This window comes from Stegodyphus dumicola, chromosome 7, assembly GCF_044657685.1.
Source record: "Stegodyphus dumicola isolate Sdum_Otavi_A_Nest chromosome 7, ASM4465768v1".
Lineage (NCBI taxonomy): Eukaryota > Metazoa > Arthropoda > Arachnida > Araneae > Eresidae > Stegodyphus > Stegodyphus dumicola.
The window spans coordinates 87747256-87765352 of NC_140774.1; the positions used below are offsets into that span (position 1 = coordinate 87747256).

The 18097-nt window shown below is 32.8% G+C and overlaps 1 long non-coding RNA gene across 9 annotated transcripts in view; it reads left to right on the forward strand.

The window, feature by feature from the left end:
* The window catches only part of LOC118198225 (uncharacterized), a 421825-nt gene that overhangs the window by 286787 nt on the left and 116941 nt on the right, over positions 1 to 18097 (forward strand). Inside the window, exon 1 of one of the 9 annotated variants that reach the window (XR_015041886.1) lies at positions 4519 to 4668. The exons of 7 other annotated variants lie outside the window; for them this stretch is intronic. This is a non-coding gene — a long non-coding RNA (uncharacterized LOC118198225). Of the gene's footprint in view, positions 1 to 4518; positions 4731 to 18097 lie in introns of those variants that run through there. One more of the 9 variants, XR_015041888.1, reaches the window with a different exon arrangement.

An 18097-nucleotide genomic window follows, 5' to 3' on the forward strand; every position in this document is an offset into this window, starting at 1 on the left:
ATAATTTTTAAGATGTAAAGATATTTACGTCTGTTATTAACAGTTCTATCTATGTTATTAATTCGAACACTGAAATGAAACTCTAAGTAATATAGCTTCTCATCTTTCTTAATTAGATTGCGATGCATCTAAAGACTGACTTTTAAAGCATGATAAACTCATTAATTTATTAGTTTTCCATTTTGGTTAACAGTTCGATTTAGTTTGTCTGACACTTTTAGATCAGATTATTTTTTTAAAATTTTATTTCTTGTGAACTTTTATCCAGTTTCAGGCTCTGTGTTTTCAAGCTATAAAATTTGATTCTCTACATCGAAAATAAAAGTTTTCAATAGCTTTCTGACAGTTAAGATATTTCATTTTAGTTGTTTCTTCCAATCGTTTTTATTTTGCTTCAAACTATGATCTTCATACCCTCCGTAAATTTATCTCTAAGACTTTTAATATCCTTTAAGTAAAGGAAAAATAAATAAACTAAATTGCCAACTAAATTGTAAATAGAAGTCAGCTTATTTTAGAAGCCTCTCCCTGAGGACGGCTGTAATCTTTACGGGTGCTTCACCAATATCAATTAACTTTATTATCTAAATGCATACAGTAAAAAAGAAGTAACAGTTTATTGTGTTTCTGCAATTACGTCAATTAACAAAATTTAAACTGACGAAAATGGTGTGAGATAATCAGTACAAAATACTGACACTCATTTATTAGTATCTTTATCCTATTTTGAATGCTTATCGTAAACCGCAATTATGGAAAGACATCGTAAAACTTAATTGCAAAATAACAGAATTGCAGAATAGTAGCCAACGGATTTCAAAGATGAATAATTGCTGTTCTATAATTGCGTATTATAATCTGCTTTGCTGTAATAATGCAAGAGTGGTATAATAAGAATAATATTTCTGGAGAATGTCACTTAAAAAAATTAAGTTTAAGAAAGCCACAAGAAAATTTTCGATCGAAAGAAAGAAGAAAGGATTAAAAATTTTGAAGCAAATAAGGAAAATAAATCAATATGATAACATTTGAAAACTTTCTGATGAAAACTACTTTGACCAATATTTTCATTATGTAAAAAACTGTAGTTAAAAGGAAAACATAACTGGATTAAATAAATTGCATTTCAGCCGTATTAAAAAAAAATAAAAGAGTGATCGTAAGACGTTGATGTTCGTTGATGTTGGCCATACATAAAATTCAAAATCGAACTCATCCTTATATCTTTCGCAGAGAATTGTGTTCTCCATTCAATAATTTTGCAGCTGTGTTTTAAATTGAAAAAAAAAAAAAAAAACCCTCCAATTAATAAAGCGGTGGAGATATACTTAATGCATTATCCAGGTTTTCAGCTGCTAATGTTCAGAATTAAGAGTTCTTATTTTTAAATGAGCTTCCTATTTACAGAAATAGCAATGTTTTTTGACTGTGTTAATTATGTTGATTTTTAATTGTCTTATTATGAAGAAATTTGACATGACTGTATTCCAAGAAAAGTAGAGAAATCCATTTCACTTGTTTTGAGACATTATAAACTTGTTATGCTTTGAAACTTGATTCAGTTTTAAATTTACAAAAGCGCAGAGCTATTTTCTTTTTTAGAACACAATTGGTTTTAAAAATGCGTCTGTTAGACGAAGTTCATCGATCGGTGCAGCCCTCTAAAGCGCAAAACCTTATAATTTTGCATAATTTCGATCCAACAGTCGGTACCGGCTGAAGCGTCATCAATTCTTAAGGTAATTCGGAAGGCGAGTCTTAGAAATTATTAAATTTTCTAACAATGCGAAAATACTCCCTTTTTATTACCACATTAGGGAATATGCAAACTAACACTTAAATGCTAATGCAGTTTCGGGTAATTTAACAGGAAGAAAAATTAAGATATTATTTGCCGTTTAGCGCTCTCTTTTCTGAAGCGTGTCCAAGTCGGAGTTCATGAAAACCGATTTCGTTTCGGCTCATTAATTTAAAACAGTGATTTGGGCGTGAAGTGGAGAATCTAGAAAGGGTAGTTGGGTACGCTGATTAATTTTCTTTTCCAAACTGGGATTCTAACATCTGTATTTACCACTTTTTTTTTTTTTTTAAGAAACGAAATATTCCGTAAACTACTTTTTCTCCCTCGATTAATTATATACTATCGGTTCCACTTAATAAAGCAAGTGAATTCTGAGACTAAAGAATTTTGCCATTCGGTATCACTCTTTTACTATTATACATAAAAAAACTGCGTTTTTGAAACTGACAGTGTATCTTTATACAGTCTTTACCTTTTTTGCTTTTCCTGTTTAATTTAGCTTTTAAAAAATGCTGTACACTTGTACATTCAGTAGTGTACAAACCTCAATGACTAATCCTAAATCAAAAGTCTTATCATAATTTCTTTGAAGGCATAAGATTATGAATTTTTTTATTCATTTTTGTTGTAATGAATTTTACAGAAAATACAGATGCGCAAAAAATTTCAGATACAGAAATACAGAAAATACAGAAATGCAGAAATTTAGACCACAGAAAGTTTCTTAAAAAATTCTTGTTCTAATATTCACAACTAGTGTTTGAAAATTTTCTGAAAATTTAAGTTAGATTAAGTTATTTGAATGTGGCAAAATGCAAAGCGGTTATGTACCTATAGGGATAGATGCCGTTATGGAGGACTTCCTAAGGGAAACTGGCTCGGATTCTCGTTTGCACACGGGGAAGTTCATATAAACCATCCATGCAACTAGCACTTTGGTCCGGAATCGAAAACAAGTCAAACTCCCGGGACTCAACTATCTTAACGACTCGAAAACTGGTGGGGTATTCTCAAAAAGACTGCCGTCTCTTTTAAAAAATTAAACTTACAACTGAAAATTGAGATTGATACATTATAATTTGACTCACTTGCCCGACATTAATATCAGATCAAATCTACAAATTTAATAGAAGCGAGGAGCGTACGATTGCATCTGCCGTTGGTATGGGCCTTGGGTACACTGCAGGTGATAGTATGACCTCGCCCGGTTCAGTTCAAATTTTGAAGAAAAATCCCCGAAGTACAGACCCAAGGGTCTCCCAGTCCTTTTTCCATAACAATTTATTATTCGAAAGGACTTTTCGAATCGCCGTGTATTTATGTTCTGGCATTACGAAAAGACATTATATACTTTAGGTTAAAATAACATGCCGAACAAATATTAATTATGAAGTCAAACAACAATTTGCTAATTATGAAGTCAAACAACAATTTTGAAGTCAAACACAATACTAATTTTTGTTGTTTGAGTTATAAATTAACATTATATACTTACAAACCTTCAAGCTCTCTTTCAGATCTCATCAGTGATTAGATAGCTAGCAACATTAACATCTATATTGATAAGACGGTAGAGATTAGGTAAAAATTCTGTTAAGGCTGTGTTAAGGAAAACTAGTTTAAATGCAGTTTCTTAAAATATGTAATTGGATGATCCAAAAGTCTTCGATATATTTAAAAAATTAATTATTAGAAAAGGCTAAGCAATGAAAGCTCAAAGTTTGCAAATACGGTTACAATAATAGACAAAAATTATTCTGTCATGGCCAAACTTCAATGCGTAAATCTTTTATGGCTCGAAGCATGCTTAACTTAAATTTAGCGCAAGAATGCACTAAAACTGGTTACAAACAGTCTCAGTTTCCCGATTTTTTTCACGCTTCGACTCTGCAATATATCTTATGCCTTTTTTTTTTTTTTTTTTTTTTTAATTTGTACCTCTACAAAAAGAAGTAATTGAGCGTGATGATCATAAAGTACGGCAAAATCCGTCAGATGAGAAATCCTTTGTTCAGATAATTCTGCAAAACTTTGCCGCAATGAATAGATGCTATATATTATTGTCAGTTGTATCCAAATGAGAAATCGTTGGCTGGCAAAAATTTTCACTCCAACAAATGAAGTTCATTTGTGCAGTATTTGGGGAAAAAATTTTCCTTTACAAATAAAAAAAGGTAGTTTTAAGTTACGTTAGCGATATCTGCAAATGCGCTTCTATTTTTTACACACTGTCCACATTTTTAATGCATAGCAAGCATTTAGACAGATAATGCATCCAAGCATTCTTTGATAGTTGTAGTTTAAATCCACAAACAACACTGAAGATAATTAAAAAAAAAAAAATGATTTCAGTCAGTCTGGAATTTAAATATTGCCGACTGTTAAAACACTGTAGAAATTCAAGTTAAAGGAGTTTATAAAAATTCCTTTTTTTCAAGGTTCATTTCTAAGAATTGGCAATTTACATCGGTTCATGATTTGACGGAAGAAAGAGTCAGAGAGAAGAAAAAATTCTCTTACCCATATGCTCCATCATCATTACCTAGAATATCCCTCCCCATCGAATATTCCAGCAATTCGAAATTTTCTTTGTTATTTCCCAGCTGTTAAAATTTTGCTTTTCCCTTTAAGCAGCTTCGTGAATTTTGTGTCAATGGTGATATTGTTCTGTATTCCACGAAATTCCACCTGCGGCTTATGTAGGAATTTCCGCTTAACGTAGGTAGTGATTCAATTCTTCTCTGCTATGGTACAGAACAAGAGGTCGGATCCACAAGGGTTCAGAAACATAGAATTTTATTTCTGTCGCTAAAAGTCTAAATCGTTATTCTCACCACTCACGGAAGTCATTGAATTTCAACAAGGATGTAATGAACTTTTAACTTCAGTTCCTTCTCATTATTTTATAGCCCGTTTTCGGAGTAGCGCGGTCTGTAACTTAAGTAGTTTATTTTTTTATTTAAAAGAAATTTTAAACTGCTGATACTGAATCAGTAGATAAAAGAGCACAATTGTAGAATTATTCAATGTTTCGTTTTGTTCTTGTATAAAAACTATTTGATTTCAAAACTGATTCATTTTTACTGTTGCATTTTATGAATTATGAAAATGTAATAATTTTGTACAAATATAATATTTCAGTCTGGAAGGCAATGGAAACTATGTCCATTGCTATTCAATACCTTTTAATTTTTATTCCAATGTGTAAAAATAATGTATTGGCTATTCAATATGGAGAATATTATGATTTTAAAAAATTGCACTAACTGATCACACACAATTTATTGTAACACCCCAAAAATTACGAAATAATTTGTTCCTAAGCCAACGAAAGAAGTCAATTTTTTTTCCGTAGACACAACATGTAAATGGAAAGAGTCAGATATTTATTTTCTACCAGGCAATTATTTTTTAAGAAATAAAAAAATAAATAAAAGAGGAGACCGTATTCACCTGGCCTTAGCGAAAATTTGGATGGAAACAAAATAAAAATTGATGATAATTGCATCAGAAGGAGGGATTATTATTACTTAATAATCAAATAGTAAGTAATTTTATCATGAGAGAATCTTTGAAATGTGATATGTGTTTCATCCTAAAGTCTGTACAGACACCTCTTTAATAGTACCTAAAGCGTACTTGTCAAATATTTTTCAGAAGGCTTCTTTCTTAATTATTTTAAAAGAATTTTTATTTTTTTCCCTTTACTATGTGTACGTAGATACGAATCAGTTACCTTTAGAAATTCCTCCATAAAAACTTCCATTCCGAAAGGCAGATAGTTCAGTGAGCTTTCGCATAACCAAATAATTGAACTAAACTTATAATTTTGATAAGATTTAAATTTGTTTATATAATTCTGAATACCGTCAAATTTGTTTCTGTAGGCATAGGTTCAGATTCCTCAGAAGACCCACTGGTGGCCGAGTGTTTAAGCTAGTTGAATGCTGTAATTTGGCCTCAGGAAAACTACTGCTTGTCTGATGGCTACTTGTTTGGTTTTTCGTGGTTTTCGTCGTGCATAAAGTTAATGTCAGCCAATTTTTCTTCAAAAGTCTTCTGCGAAAGCTTTCCTCTCTTAAGCCTTGCTGTGCTTTGCCATACTTAGGAAACGTAACTTAACCTATTAAATTTCTCAGCTTTTCTAAAAGCTCACTGGTTTTGAAATAAAGTTCCTGTTTCTGATCTGCAGGGAAAATCTTCTCCCAGGGAAATTGAACAGTGCAAAAAATTCCCTGCTTGGAATTCACGTCATGCGATGCCAGGGAAAGTGACATAAAACCGGGTAATAGAAGTCAGATATTATTGTGCATGTAAGTTGGCCATCCTTATACAGCTAATTTTTATCATGAAGCCACTACTTTTATAAATAAAAAGTTGGCATCCTTCTTATCTCTCATGTTAAATATGCAACCCTTAAACAATAATCATACGTAGTACTCTAGCACAGGAAAATAGATAAAAGTAACTATGGTACCAGTAGTACCATCAATTTGTTAATTTCTTTTATTATTTATTTTAGGACGTTTAGCATGAATTAGACTAAGCATCTTCCCAGATGCCATATTTCGCTCGCCTTTTGTTTGATAGTCTAAATAAAAGGATAAGATATCGGTCTTATTAGTATTTATATGCTTTTAGTAACAAAATAAACGTATTAAAGTTTCTTCCAGGTTTATCAGTAGCTATTATTTATGCGTAAAACGGAATAATAAAAACCTTATCTGTGAGCATGCATACTTGCATATATATTACTACTTTACTTGCACAGTTGAAGATGCTATTAATCTACACAATGCCTGAAGCTTGCTAAGTAACTTGCAATATAACGTCAGATTTGTTCACAGTTTGTTTAGTAGCATACGTTAACCACACAATCTGCCAATTCATTGCAATATTTCGCTTTCCAACTTCTTGTACTACTAATGTGCCGCTCAGTCGGTACAGTGATTAGTGACACTACGTATGGTACTGATGGGGCCGATTTCGAGTTCCGGAGAAGATATGGAAAGCGCTTAGTGTCTGCAATGCACTCAAACGAGACTCTCAAAATGCTTGGCGAAGTGGCTAAATTCCCCTAGTAAATAGATCATTTTGCTTTTTGATTCACGCAGTTGGGCTAACCAGCCGAGAGTTCTCTCGAATGGTTGATCCATGTAGATAAGAAAGGAGTACTTCCTATCTCCAGGAGTTGATCTTAGGGAAATATGGTGGTAGAACCTTGAACCGCCTCTCGAGGTGCTCTTCCTCAAAACTGGGGCAGAAGCTTAACAGTTATCTAGGAATAACTTTATCACCATTGGTACTACAGAGGTGCTGGTCTAGGTTCTACGCATAATATGAATGTAAATTTGCCGTGTTAGATATAATCTCTGTGAATTTATTTTATCAAAATATTATACAGGGTGTTTCATAGATCATGGGATAAACTTGGAGGGGTGGTGGAGCTTACTAAATCATGTATTTTTTGTATAGGAATGTAGGGTTTAAAGTGACGGGTTAAGGCAGGAACGCAAAAAACGACACGAGAGGAAAATGTGTTTACGTACAAAATCAACGCAAAGTGCTTCTTTGCAGCAATACAGTATTCACAATAAATGTTCAAAAAAGGGAACACTAACAGTAATAGGAATTACACCTGGTATTGGCTGGAAATGCAGCGGTAGAGGGCGGTAATGAGCGGACAAACCACGATCCGATGCATCAGAGGATCATTCGCAACTCTGATGTCGAACGTGATGGGTGAGTTTACACACAGGGAAAAAGCTAGCATGCATCTCATGTATGGCGCTTCTAATGGGAACGGCAGAGCAGCGCGACGGTTGTATCAGGAACGGTTTCCGAACAGGCGTATGCCTAAGCACACAATGTTCGAGAGGTTGCATCGGTCTCTGTGTGAAAACGGGTCACTTGAAGCCACCTCTGACACTAGGAGTGGAAGAAGAAGTGCACGACAACCTCGCATTGAAAAATCTATCTTGAACATTAAGCATGAATCACCTCAGACAAGTACAAGAGCTATTGCACTTCGTCTGCAACTGAGTCATTCCATTGTTTGGAGAGTATTGCATGAAAATAGTTTTCACCCATACCATTTGCAGGGAGTCCAAAATCTATCTTGAACATTGTGCATGAATCACCTCAGACAAGTACAAGAGCTATTGCACTTCGTCTGCAACTGAGTCATTGCTTCTTGCAAGAGACAGATTACCCTTTTCGAGTTCATTTCTGTCATTGATTCTTGCAGCAGTGTGCGGTGCAGGCGGATTTCCCATCGGATGTGCTATTCGCGGACGAGGCAACTTTCTCACAGGACGGCATCTTCAATAGCCATAACATGCACGTGTGGGCAACTCATAATCCACGCGGCACACTTCCACATGCATTCCAAACCCAGTTCTCCGTGAATATGCGGGCGGGTATTGTTAACTACTACCTCATAGGTTCATACCTTTTACCTGCACGTACAAATGGCTTATGTTATCATATTTTTCTGCAAGAGGTGCTACCTGAATTGCTGCAGGATATTCCAGCTGTCGTTCGTGATCGCATATGGTTCCAGCATCATGGTGCACCAGCCCATAACCACGTGCGGGTCCGCAATTACTTGGATGGGACATTTCCGGGCCGATGGATTGGCCGTGGTGGACCCGTTCAATGGCCACTCCGTTCGCCAGATTTATCCAGCTTGGATTTTTTTTTTATGGGGGCCACTGAAGAGCATCATTTACGAGACTCCCGTTGACTCACTGGAGGACCTCTGTTGCACGACTATCCATTGCGGCTGCAAGCGTGCGCGAAATGCCTGCCATTTTTCAAAATGTTCATCAATCCCTTCTGCGACGTTACCAAGAATGTTTTACTGCTGGTGGTCACAATTTTGAACATTCATTGTGAATACTGTATTGCTACAAAGAAGTACTTTGCGTTGATTTTGTACATAAACACATTTTCCTGTCGTGTCGTTTTTTTGCTTTTCTGCCTTAACCCGTCCCTTTAGACCCTACATTCCTTTCCTATAAAAAAATGCATGTTTTAGTACGCTCCACCACCCCTCCAAGTTTGTCCCATGATCTATGAAACACCCTGTATAATTAATCGTTTTTGAAATGAAGCCTTTTTGCAAAAAGATAAATATTTTTGAGAAAAGGTTCAAATTTAGCATATGACAGTAAAGTGCACTGAGGCAACCAAAAAATATGCCTGTATAAAGAAAGAAAAATAATTACTGTTTCTAATTTGAATTAAAAATTTTGCTTGTGCAGTGTGTTTGTGAAATTACTACAGAAGTTCTTATATTAACCAAAGTAAATTCAGTACTGATAATAGCTATTTGTGCCCACTTTTTCAGGGTTTTCTGAATTCTTGCTTAAAACAGGAAGTAAATGTTTTATTAATCAAATAGAAAGCGAAAGATTGGTGTTAGTTATGGCGAAGCACTAGAGGGCTATCTGCCTAAGGAGTGTGATGCTTCGTGGAGGACGTTTTAAGGAAAACTGCCCATTACACACGGGGAAAATCACAAAAACGCCCATGTAGCCAGCCCGGTCGCCGGGATTCGAGCTCTGAACCGAACTACCAGTATTTAGCGACTCGGCCGCTGTTGGGCAATAAAAAGCTAAAGCAGATAGGAAAGCGAACTTTAATTTTCAATTGCTTTCAGGGAAAGAGGTATTCTGCACAATACCTGAATCCAACTCCATCCAGTAAAGTAAATTTTCTGGTCTCTTCACGTTTTGGAATCTCTGGAATTTAAAAAAAAAAAAAAAAAAAAAAAAAAAAAAAATGAATGCATTTTATGACTCATGCTCAAATCGAGAAAATCTTTTTTTTAATTAATTGTACGGAGAATAAGAATAAAAAGTTTTGTTTTGATTAATCGCCAAATTATGACAACCCTATAAGAGGCCCTGCCCTAATGCTTCTGTATTTATTCGCCCGCTTCTTTATCACTTCCTCGCCATAATGATAATGGGCGTGGCCGGGTACAAGCGCATGCGCTGGATAAAATGAACGAATAATAATAATAATAAAAAAGTAAAAATAAAAGCGCAAAATTATGGGCGTTAAAAAAAGGAATACCGAAAAATCTCCTTAATGGCCCGCTTCACGCGACGAATACTAAGTGCTCGTTATACTGCGGTATTATTCTAGGTTCTAGCAATTAAATGGTAGCTGGATGTAATAACGAAAGACGGCCATATTTTTCCCTTCTTTTTTTAGAACGCTACTCGGCGCCAATTTTTTTTTTCTCCTTTCGGATACGGTCGCAGGTAATTTGCGCGGCTGATAATTTCAGAGGTATGTTTAAAGTAATAAGAATGAACACTAATGCAGAAACGTGAAGTTTTACATAATGAACTTTGATGAGAAATAATTAGAATGCCCTCTTAAACTGCTGTACGAGGAAACTTTTGGAACACTTTTCGTAATTACATTTAAAAGGCCAAAAAATAAATGCAGTATTCAAGAGATATTGATCTCGATTTTTCTTATATTTAAATTAGTAATTTTTAGCGTAATTGATATAGCATGTTACATGCTTTGGAAATCTGATAGCTGTGGTCTCTAAAACGAAAAACTAATCGGAAGTTTATTTTATTTTTTCCTCCCATATTGTCGTCTGGAATTTATTTTTTCATTTAATGTAAGTCCTTTATTTGCACTGGACGAAAATTTTTCTCGACCATTCTTATTTTAGATGTATGGTATATAGAATGCGGCCACGTTTTTCTCCAAATTGCAAGAACGCGGATATCGTTTTATTAAAGCCGGTTTTCAAGAGAAACTTTACTGCTGTGCTTAAAGTGCTCTAATATGTTCTGTGTCCTATTTTTAACTATTTTTTGCATCAAACTTTTGAAGTTATAAAGTGTTTTCGGATAAAATTAAGTTCTGATCTTTCTACATAAACTATTTTCTACAAGCTAACTGCCGTTATGAGCCATCATCTATAAATATTTTCATATGCTAATAGCATTTTTAACTAATCAAAAAAGCAAAACTCGTTGGAGGAAACATTTTGAGATTTAAAATATGGCTAAATTGAACGGCACTATTTAAAATTTTTTTAAAGAATTTTTCTTTCACTTTTTATTTTTCCAATGTTGATTGCGAATGGTCTTATTTGGCGCCTTTTGAGAGAGAACCCAGAAATATTTTAAGTATCATTAACATAATAGTTATAAATTATACAGAAACTTCAGAGACATTTTGCCAATAAGCAGAATATTTTTTTTAATAATCTTTATTTAATTTATTAGAAAAGGCAAATTTTCTGCCCTATTTTGATAAACAAATGCAACGTGCATTTATTTCTTATATCTCACTAGCTGAAGTTGATTGATAACGAAGTCTGCTCCCAGTAATCTCAAAAGGCGTGGGTTTTTTTTTTTTTTTTTTTTTTTTTTTTTTTTTAAGAGGATTAAGTTTAAGAAATTTTTTAAAGGTCGAAGTATTGATGAAATAATTAATTTGCTATTTTGCTAATGACTGTCTGAGGTAATTTTAAAAACATTTGCTATGTTTCCTGTTTAAGACATATTGAACGAAATTTTTTTATGTTAATTTGATTACGTATTTCTTTCAGATAAGGGTTTTGGGGAAGCATTTCACTAAAGATAGCAGATCCAATTTTTTGTACTTGCCTTTTGATTACAGCAGCACTTTTCAAACCTTTTAACATTCCGATTTAACTTTTGTAATGACAATTTATCGCTATTCTTTTGGATGTTCCGAAAGAAACAAAGAAAGAAAATAAAGTTGGTCTTGGCCTTGAAACGTAGGTAAGAAAAAGCATTAATTTTAATTTTAAATGCCCCTTTAAGTCTTACTTTTAATTTAAGAGTTCCTTCCCTTCCTAAAAATAGTAACATGTCTATAATTAATCTTTCCGAAAATATTATTCTTGAATTAAGAAAACGGTTTCAGCATGATAGCATCTCTTAACATCTTAAGTAATATTAGTAAACCTCTGATTCTCTAACAAATCGAATAAAAACGTGCATTGCGTGGAACTCGCCATGGTGTGGTATAGAAGTGGAAATAATAATTAAAGTAAACAATAACTAAAATAGTCAACTCATTCTTTAAAACTATTTCGTCTCCTAATACCTTAAAACTATACTAATGTTTTTAAACTATACTAATGTTTTATATTACCCAAACTAATGCTATCAAACTATACTAATGCTAAACTGATCATCCAAACAGTTCGCAGAATACAAATAAAAAAATTAGCTCATAAAGATTATAACATCCCATTTACTGTATTATAGGAATCTTAAAAATCACAATTTTAAATATATACATAGAACATCATAACTATTTTACAAAATAAAATCTCAAAATTTAGGATTCCATTTTAAATAGCATTACAAAACGTTGAAATCCTCAGCTTCAATACAAAGTATAATTAAATTAAGCATTTTAATATTTTAGAATATTTTCAGATATTGATTAGATTTTGTGTGTTAACAGTTCGCATAAACTTCGTAAATAAACATGCCAGAAGAACAAAAATATTAACCAAAATTTCGAATCCTTTTTTCAATTCCAGGCCGTAACAATTTTTACAGTTAAAGGTATTAGGAGAAAATCCAGATATCTTCATCATCTGGATATCCTCATCAATTTACATCCCAAATATAAACAGCATAGCGAATATAAAGAAAATTGTGGCAACACTTAACTTTCTGTAAATGTGAATGTTGATCAGCTAAATGCATCCACATCGCACATTTTTTTCTCTTCGCCTTTATAATATAAGATGTACATAGGAATGTCTTTGTAAATATATATATATATATATATATATACATAACTGCATAACAAAAGAAAAAATTGCAAAATATTTTCCGATCCAACAAGAATTCTTTTTTGACCTATTCGTGAAAAAAAAACCCTTTCGGAAGCCACTAGATTATGAAATAGTCTCTCAGACCAGCTGTGGGCATATTTATCGCAATTGAATATATGTTTTTTTCTTTTAAATTATTTAGGATGTAAATATTTTTCTTCAGAAGATACACGTATATAAAACCACATGCAGAATGTGTTATAACATCATGTGTTATAACATCGTTATTTTACACGTTAAAAACTGTATACTAAAACAAAACATATTTATTTAATAGCGTAGAAAATACAGGTTTGCATTTGCTTGCATTTTTTAAAGTAAAAATGACTACTAACAATTCATTACTATAAACTATTATCAGTTTTCTGTTCCTATTTTCATATCTGTATAGTTTTATAGTTATCTATACGCTGTAACTGTGACTTCTGCCCCTGCTTTCGTATATTTTTTCTAGCTCTGGTTTTAGAATATTTTAGTATCATGACATATATAGAAATAATGAGATTCTTGCCTAATTGTGCTTTACATTGTAATAATGTAGTTTTTAGATTATTCTGATTTAAAAGTACAGATCATAGACGCATTTTTATAAATGTGAAAGTCTAAAATTTAACGAATGCTTAATTTCAGTCTTAATAGTAGGATTTACGTATTTAACTTTTTTTGGTAAGTAGGAAAAATTTATTTTATTTTATTTATTTATTAGAAAAAGGGTAAATCAATGAATATAACAGCTTATTGTATAGAAATATGTAATGATAAGAAGCAAACGTATTATTCTAATTTTATATGAACTGAATATTTAGAAATGTGCATTGACTTAGACATATTCCAAATTCTCTCTCTGCCTATATCTGAACCACCAGTATATAAATAAACCATACCCGGTCCATTTCTCATAATCTTAATATGTGTAAATATACTCCTAGTTTCTTTTTCATGTAGCATAAATGTGATAGTATATTTAACTGAGAAAATATCACTAAGATTCTTAGCATTAACTTCTTCGCTATTTAGCATATGAAAGTGCTTTTTAAGAAGCCGTTTTGTTTTTATTTTGCAAAGCAGAGATCAAAAGGGTGAGTTGTTATCCGTATGATATATTATCTTCTATTTAACTTTCGAATTACCACAAAAACTTTTTTCAGTGCTACAAAGGGATATATTTAAAAACAAAGTGCATTTTTATTAGGATTTTAAACTTTGAAATTAAGTTTGATTAATATTTATAACGATTAGTATAATTAAGAAGCACGTTTTCAGTGTTGCATATTACGTTAACTCCATTGTAAAACTTATTTCAAGAATCTTTTTCAAACATTTGGAAGAACTGTTTATTGTTTTCACTGAGTTGACTTCATGTTCTAGCAAAGTAGAAAGTACTGCCATTTAAGAAAAATATTTGTAAGGAGCCTCGTGCACAAGCAATCCAGTGAAATAAACGGACAGCTATGCCTTAAGAAAAACTTTTCTATTAAAATAAGTCTCAGCATGGCATTAATTGATGAGGAGCTAACATTATAACAAAGTTCTTTTCTACCATTTGGCTTTATGAGCCGGAGAAACTCGAGAATTTATCATCTATATCTTAACTTCTTCAAATCTATTTTTTTTTTTAAATTTTAGGTCTGCCAAAGTTAGTTAACTTTAATTGTTTCGGATGTTAAGCTAATGTAAATGTAGACTGGAATTTCCTTTTAAATTTATAAATCACATGATTTTTAATTAACTAATATTATTTTTTAAATGTTTGAAACTATAACGATAAATTTCTCATAGTTCTTGCCCTTAATTTAAAATTGCACTAACTCATTTTTTCTTTTATTTTATTCTAGCGTACTTCGAATTTTCCCATAATTTATTTGGCTTCGGGGAGGGGATATAGAAATAAGCGTTGAAGATTTCAGAATTAAAATCCTCTTTAGAACTAAGTTTTAATTCTATTTACTAGTAATGATTTTATTGTATTATTCAGCAACGTAGTTTATTAAGCATTACAAGTGAAATATTTATGACCTTTTACATATTTAAATCATCTTTTTTACATTAAAAAAAAATTTTTTTATGATTTTGGTACCAGAATCCATTTTGAAATACTAGACTGTAGTTAAGTTTTCAGATTATTGTTCCTGTTATCTAATATAAGGATTCCATAGAATATCTAAAGACATATTTCAGTGCATTTTGAAGGGCCTATTTAATTTTGAAATCCAGTTTCTAACCTGTTTCAAAGAGACATATTATTTTCGGAACGGTACGGATTTTTTTTTTCGGATTCTATGAGCAATATACGCTCGTCACAGAGGTCTTGACTCTACATCAATTTTTGTCACAAATTACCGTGACTGTTGCCAAGTAGTCCGTATGATCAGTCATCACAACGTTTGATTCTCTGTCATTTTGCGTCGTTTAGTATGTGGTTTGGGCAATTATGATTCTGTCTCTGATGTGGATTTGCTTTTCGCTAGTGTCAGCCCTAAGGTGACACTGCCGGCGACATTTATTTCTCCTATCTTGTCTTCCTCCTGACATTACATCATCTTCTATATATATGGGTCATTCAGGTGACACTGAGTGTATGTAGTGCGTCTTGACACAAGTTTCATTTATTGCTTGCTACACATGAGCGCCTCTGCAGGTCCCCAAAACTGTTGCTTTGTGTCGGATGAGTCATTGGATAAAGAAGTTAATCCTGACACTTTTTGCGACACCTTCCGTTTTTATTTTCTGCTCTGTGTAGATTTACAGTTCAGAATATGGATTTTATATTACCTGTTTGTTCTATATACACAATAAGATATTTTAATTATTTTCCTTTAATATTATCAATTTTCAACTCAACTATTGATTAGCTCCTTTCACGATAAAACCACTAAGAGGAATATTTGGTGTCGCTAATTCAAAATTTAAATATAGTATCCTTATAGCTTTTTAAATGCGATACCTAATACGATGTTTAAAGAACTAATAGCATGAGTATTTTATATTGCGTTTTCAAATAATTAATTGGAATGCATTTTGAACATATCTTTTCGATTGTGTCTCAAGATTATTATTATTTTCATATGTTTATAACGGATGATTAATTTTTTTACTTGAATATTGCGAAATCATAATATCTACCTTTAAGGATTCGTACTTATACATAGAAAAGATTCATGATATTTTTAAATCAAAGCTAAGGTAAAGGCATAATTTTATTTAGTTAACAAAATTTACCATTAGAAATTGGAAAATACGTTATTGACTTTGAAATGGGTATAATTACGTTTTAGTAACTTAAAGTTTAGTTACTTAAAGTTTTTTAAAATTTACTTAAAGTTATCTTAAAGTTTAGTTAATGTCGTTATTGTTATCAATGGAAACCATGATAAACTTTCTAAACGACTGAGAACTACATCTAAATACTGCAGCTTGGTTTTTATAAATAAAATTAACACATCCTAAAAAAAAACTAAGTTTAGAAATAATCGGATTAAAAAACTTGTTCTTGTGGGAATAAAAATGGAATAAAGAATGAAGAGAAGGAAACCTAACATTTGATGTTATAGATTCTATGCAGAAAGCAGAATTTCCTGTCCTGACAACGTACAGAGTAGTTCCCAATCGACTACGCTAGTGAGTTTCATTGTCTGCTACATTATAAAAATTTTTTGCACATCAGCTAAGCAAAGGGCATTCTTTAAAGATGATTTTGTACTTCTTAATAACATTATGTAAAATAACTTATTAAAATTTACAGTTATTAGTACTAATAAGAATCATTGATATGAGAAATTTCCAGTGGCATGTTAGCAATATAAAAATTTCTAACTCTTTTTCTTGTCCATACAAAAATTAGCACCAAAAATTAAAATCTACACTCGTGTGCAAAATTAAGATAATTTTCAAATTATGTCTATTTTTATGAAAAGTATTGAACCAAAGTTACTAATTATGCCGTGGAAGAATTATGCAAATAGTCTACAACGAATACATAAGCGTACACGCGTGTGTCTGCAGAGCTGTGATTGTGGAGTGGTAATAAACACAAGACGGATTTTCAGCGATTTGTATGCTCGTATTCATTCACAACATTCGCCGTATTTCTCACAAGATTTGAGTAAATTTTATAACGTACTAGGAGGTAAAATGAGTAGTCCCGAAGGTATGGATGGCGAAATGAGGTGCAGAATCGTCGGTGAAGGCAGATCAATAACAAGCGCAGGTAAGCTACAGAGCTCAATTGTAGCCCCCCCCAGTGTAGTTTCCGATTTGGGATAACAGTTTCAGGACATTAGATCCATTTCGAGAAGACCTCGACAAGGTTGGCTAAGATCCAAAGCTACGAATGAGGATCGTTATTTGGCACTTTCAGCCCGACGAGACAGGACTGCTACAGTTTCACAGCTTTCGCGTGAACAGTATGCTGTCAATAGAACCTGAGTTTCGCAGTCTACAGCTGCTCGGGGGCTTCATGAGATAAAGGATTCAGTGGGGCACTGTGCTTTATACAGATGAGTCGAGATTCAGCCCGGACACTAATTCTCGGAGTTCATGTGTCTGTAAAGAGCCTGGAACATGATATCATCACTCCCTCATTAGGGAAAAGGATCATTACGTATGTGAAGGTTGGCCAGGCATTATGTTGGATGGCCGCGTACCTCTGCACGTGTTTGACAAAGATTTCTTGACTGCTATGAGAGATCTTACATCTCTATGTTCGATTTTTCAAGGGCCAGTTTCCCAGAACCTCTCCGGAGTTGAAAACAGCTTTGCTGCAGGAGTGGGATTGACTGCCACGGGGAATCTTCAACTGCCGCCTGTCCAGTATGTCGTATCGAAACTTATTTTTTTCTCAACGGCTATTCGCAGTTTAATCGTAAAAGACATAGATATTTTCTGTTAAAATTCCATCGCCTGTTCACTTCTTAGCGATTTACATATAAGTATTATGTTGATGACCAATTACAAATCACACAAAATGTCTGAAACTTACATTAGACATAATCAACAACACTCCTTTAAATCTTGCTTAATTTTTTCAAACAGCAGGGGCTTTCTTTTACATTGAAAATGTTTTACGAAACGCAATTTAACACCTTTTTCCCAATACACGTTTATTTCAGTGATAAAAATAGATGACAAAAAGGAATAATAGTAAACATCTTATTTATATTTCTTTCGTTTAAATTATGTAAGAACACAACTGCTTTTAAAAATTATACAAACATATTTCTTGTATATTTACGAAAAAAAAAAAAAAAATGAAAACCATGGCAATAACCAGTGTGGTGATCATAGGCAATAAACAGCTTCAGACATTTCAATATTAAAAAATCTGATGTGTACACCACATGATTTCCTTGTATTGGAATATTAAATTGGAATATTAAATTATACGCATTTTTTCTTGCATTTCATCTAAACTTATTGGATTGAATTAAATCTACTTCGCT